We start from the raw sequence: 4,944 nt of genomic DNA on the forward strand, positions 1-4,944 counted from the left end.
AAACAATAGTGAATTGGTCGAACGCGACCTTTGTGAAACCACATGAATACGTCCATCACAGTTTATGCAGCGCGTTGACTTGGTGACCTCAGAAAAGGTGAAGACGTGATAAATCTATAAATATTTGTTTTGTAAGTTTGATAAAACCTGAAAATGAGGCGTCTTTCTCTGCTGACTGCAGGTCAGAGGTCAGAGGTGAAAGAAAACACAGATATTCTCTGCGCCGTCACTGAGAAGGTGGACAGTGTTTTCAGGGTCTCTCCGATGCAACAGAAGCAACTAATTTTCATCAGCAACAGAGTTTTCTTTGAGGGAACAAATCAGAAAAAGAATATTTGCTTTTAGCTTAACAATAGTCGCCAAAAACACAACATTTGTAAAAAATACCTGCTTGGTTTTTACACAGAAACAGAAAAATATATTTTTTCAAAGTTCTAACTGAAGAAAAACTCAAATATTTCACTATTTGTAGGTATTATTGCCCCCTAGTGGTTAACTTTGTAACTGCAGTCAACTCAATCATGATTAAATGATAAGTATTTGTCAGAATAAAACTTTTTCTTCCACTGACTGGTTATCTCTGCACAATTTAACACACAGAAATAAAGAGACAACAAAAGTAGTCAAGCTTCATCTATTTAAATATCACTTTAGGTTACACTTTATATGTGCAGTAGAGGAATAAAATAAATACTTTATTTTTACAGTTCCACATCAGTGTGCATCTTTTGGTCAGAGGTGCACGTTGGAGAAGGAAATGAAGGTGCAAACAGGTTTAAATACAGACAGCAATGTGGTTACTGTGTGTCGTCACATGCATCCTAAAGCAAATACAGAGAGAGATCCTGCAGAGAGACGTGTTCTCTTCACAGACAGAAAGATCCTGTTTACATTCACACCACCAAACTCTGGTAAATGACAGGAAAACCTCACAACTCAAATGTCATCATCGTACAGTCGGTTGGACAAGTTTTCCATTTGAACTTTAATTTTTATTTACAGCTTATTTCAAAGTCAGCCTCAATATAAGACTAAAGCAGACAAAAAACAACAACTTTAAATCGGCTTTTTGTTTGGTTAAAATATTAACACTTTATTTTCTAAACTATTGGGTCAAGTCTGCTGCCATGTCTGAGACACGTTTGAGACATGTTTGAGATGTGTTTGAAATGAGTTAAAAAATGTTTGAAATTAATTTAAAATATGTTTGAGATGTTTTTGATATATGTTTGAGAAGTGTTTGAGACATGTTTAAGATGTGTTTGAGACATATTTGAGACATATTTGAGACGTGTTCGAAATGTGTTTGACATGTATTTGAAATTAGTTAAAAACACATTTTAGACGTTTTCAAAATATGTTTGAGAAGTATTTGAGACATGTTTAAAACGTGTTTGAGATGTGTTCGAGACGTGTTTGAGATGTGTTTGAAACGGCTTTAAGATGTGTTTGAGATGTGTTTGAAATGAGTTTAAAATGTGTTTCAAATATGTTTGAGATGTGTTTGGGACTTGTTTGAGACGAGTTTAAAATGTGTTTGACTTGTTTTAAATGCATTTTAAATGTTTTTGAGATATGCTTGAGACAATTTTGAGACTCTGTGGCTGTTTAAGCAGAGCATGTGTCTGTTATTGTTTTGAACATGTTCTAAAATCCTACTAAACCAAAGGAAATGTCTGTGACTCATGAGAGGAAATGTTCATGGACTGTGAACATTTTGGGAAATTGGCAGTAGTCACAGTCAACCGTTTTGGTGAGTGGACATCAAGTCTTTTTTTTTTGGTCATGAAAGAAACATTCGGTTTTTCAAAGGTAGGAGATCTGAGAAGCCAAAAAGTGCCTCACCTGGGAAAATAATACAATTTAATTTAATGATATTTAATAAATATCTTTTTTTCTCAATTTAGTTTTGAATTCGTGTAAAATTTTAAAGTTTCATTTTACTCCAATAAAATTTACCCTACAGTCTTTTTAGTCTTCATTCAATTTATGCAAAGATCTCTGAATAAAAACCTTATCTTTTAGTCATTTAGGGTCCTGAAGAGATACAAGTTCAAAGGGAAAATATACATTTTATAGCTTAAAAAAGCTTTTTAAGGGACATATTTTTTTAAGTTAAACCTTTTGTTTAATGTCTTTAGTTTTATATAAAAGGGTAACATGTCAAGAGTAAAACTTATTTTACAAAAACATTTCACGTGTTTATGGAGGTTAAAATATATTATGTTGACCAACAGACACATCGTTTTCCAATGAAACAACTTTAGCCTTGTAAAATGACATTTTTGTCATAAACGTTTGACTTAAAACTGCTTTGAAGTTTTTTGTTTTAATTAAATCTGTCAGCTATAATACGCTAAAGTTAACGGGTCGATGGGGGAATCCGTTAGTTTTAACATGAACCTCCACCAGGTTGTTGTCAGTTTGAAGTTTGTCCCTTATGCTGCCCCGTATTGATGCTGGAAGCCATTGAGGTCTGCTCCTTCCCACCAGCATCATAAAAGACCCAGAGCAGATCCTGAGGGTGGCCTGGATTTTACTTCAAAACATAAAGTCCAAACCACCGTGAGGTTTTGGGGGCTGCAGCGGCCTTTATGAGCTTGGTGTGGTGTCCCTCAAAGTCACAAATCAACAAGATCCAACTCTTGGAGGAACTAAGAATAAAACATCTGCTGTGAGTTAAAAAAGCTTCTAGCACTTCATGTCATCATCACATTTACATAAGCTGTGCATGACCAAACCACAGGTCCAATATCTGGAGTTTCGGATGCATCCATTCCCCATGTCGGATGCTCCTCTTCCTCAGGTCTGGGCTTTGAGGGCATGTCTGCTCCTTTTTTCCCAGAATGCAGCTCTGTATCCTTTGAGTTTGTCGCTCTTCTTCTTGATGTCAGCTCCTCCGTCTCTGAGGAGAAGGAAACCACAGGAGCGTCAGTGATCCGTCGGTTCTCTCAGGTGTTCCCGTGACCGTGCGGCCCCACCTCTGAGATGAGCAGAAGGTCCAGCACTCCGTGTCCTGAGCGTCTGTGCACAGGCAGCGGCGAAGCTCCCTTCGGAGACGCACCGGGCCGAATCCGTACGGCACCACACGGCTGGAAGACAAAGACACAATCAATTCAAACGTGACGAACATACAAAGGAAATATTTCATCCTGAGTTTGTGGGTTTTCTCAGTGAAACTGGCAGTCTGTCATCCTAATAGTAGATGAGACAGAGAATCACAAAGAAAATCAAGAAAGCAACTTTTAAAAATGTATTTACATTTATTTGCATTTCATTAAGGGACAAAAGTATCTGAACCCTCTTGGAGAAAACCTTATATATGCTATGTTCACACTGAACGTGTTTGAGACGAGTTTGAAATATGTTTGAGACGAGTTTGAAATATGTTTGAGAACTGTCTTTGAGACGAGTTTGAGACAAGTTTGAAATATGTTTGAGACGAGTTTGAAATATGTTTCAAACGTTTAAAATTTGTTTGAGACGAGTTTGAGACAAGTTTGAAATGTGTTTGAGACAAGTTTGAAATATGTTTGAGACAAGTTTGAAATGTGTTTGAGACAAGTTTGAAATGTGTTTGAGATGAGTTTCAAATGTGTTTGAACATCTTTAAAATGTGTTCAAGATTAGTTTAAAATTTGTTTGAGACAATTTTGAGACAAGTTTGAAATATGTTTGAGACAAGTCTGAAATATGTGTGGGAGGTGTTTGAGAAAGTTTCGGTGATTGTGAGAGTTTAAATGTCACAAATCAAGAAATCCACTCTAAAAAACCTATATTTATATAATTATTGTATCTGAACCCTCTTTCGGGAAAGACTTGTGTATGCTGCGTCTATACTGTGATCAGAAACGTGCGTTCAAGCGATTACTTCCAATAAAAAGTCAATGAAATTTGCATATATGTGTGTTTTGGTCTTCCCCGTTCAAAACTCCTGGGTTCACACAAGTTTTTAAGTCTGTTTTCGGGGTCCACGTTCATAGAATTCTTTACAAAGACCAACTTGCACAGTGATCTGTGAACCCAAAAGGTTTGAACACAAAAGCCTAAAACAGGCGGGTCTGCACGTGTGCTTTCTTAATGCTATGGTCACATATTCCAAAATGCTGCCGCACGGCCACCAAAATGTAACATTTTCAGCAAATTCTGCATTTCTAATCAGGACGCAGCAGTTGTATTTTTGCACACTATGTGGGATCTGTGGAGATTTTAAGAAAAGGGTAAAATTTTAAGGTGACCGGATGATTTTTCACTAAAAGTTGACATTGGTTGGTGGCCATCTGCTCACATTTTGAGGTTCAAGGACCACTGACAGCCGGGGAAACACCATTACAAAATTGGGTGACAACTGGACGGCCACAGCTTGATTGCCAGCCGGAAGCAGCTCTGACTGATGTGTAAATGTCTCTGGATGGTGGCCACCAGCCACCTGGTAGTCCAGGGTAAACAAAAACTGGACCGTTCTTGAACACGGCAACGATTTAACTCAAAATCAGGCATGAGATCTTCCAGATTCTGCAGATGCCTCCCTATCGCTCGGTTGTATTTGTGACCGCAGGATAAGCAGGGCTACTTTGCTAGCACTGCAAGATGCTAAATCATAAATCTATAAAGTCTCCCAATGGTTTTCTTGTGTCTGTAACTATCCAACTATCGCAACTATCCTGCTGAACTGTTTTAGGCTGATTTCCATGTTATGATCATGGAAACGCCACCAGGTCAGATTTAGTTTGGAGCCCAAGACTTTCAGGTGGATCGATGGTCATATTCTTGCACCAACAGTTGTGACCTTCAACCCCCAACTTATGCCAATAGTCCATTCCAGTCTTGTTCAGGTCTTCTCCCTTAAATCTTCTTTAGTCCTTCCATGTTGGAGAGTCTGACTGATTTTGTGGACAGGTGACTTTATACAGGTGATCAGCTCAAACAGGTGTCTTCAGTTCA

General features: G+C 37.9%; 1 long non-coding RNA gene across 1 annotated transcript; it reads right to left on the reverse strand.

The window, feature by feature from the left end:
• Positions 1 to 620: 620 nt before the first annotated feature.
• Positions 621 to 3,096, reverse strand: LOC112139489. The gene is made up of 2 exons (XR_002918000.2): positions 2,982 to 3,096; positions 621 to 2,905 (listed from the first exon to the last, which is right to left on the reverse strand). It is a non-coding gene; the product is annotated as an uncharacterized LOC112139489 (long non-coding RNA).
• Between the last annotated feature and the right edge of the window lie 1,848 nt (positions 3,097 to 4,944).

The sequence above is a fragment of the Oryzias melastigma genome, unplaced genomic scaffold, assembly GCF_002922805.2.
Source record: "Oryzias melastigma strain HK-1 unplaced genomic scaffold, ASM292280v2 sc01586, whole genome shotgun sequence".
In the NCBI taxonomy this organism is placed as follows: domain Eukaryota; kingdom Metazoa; phylum Chordata; class Actinopteri; order Beloniformes; family Adrianichthyidae; genus Oryzias; species Oryzias melastigma.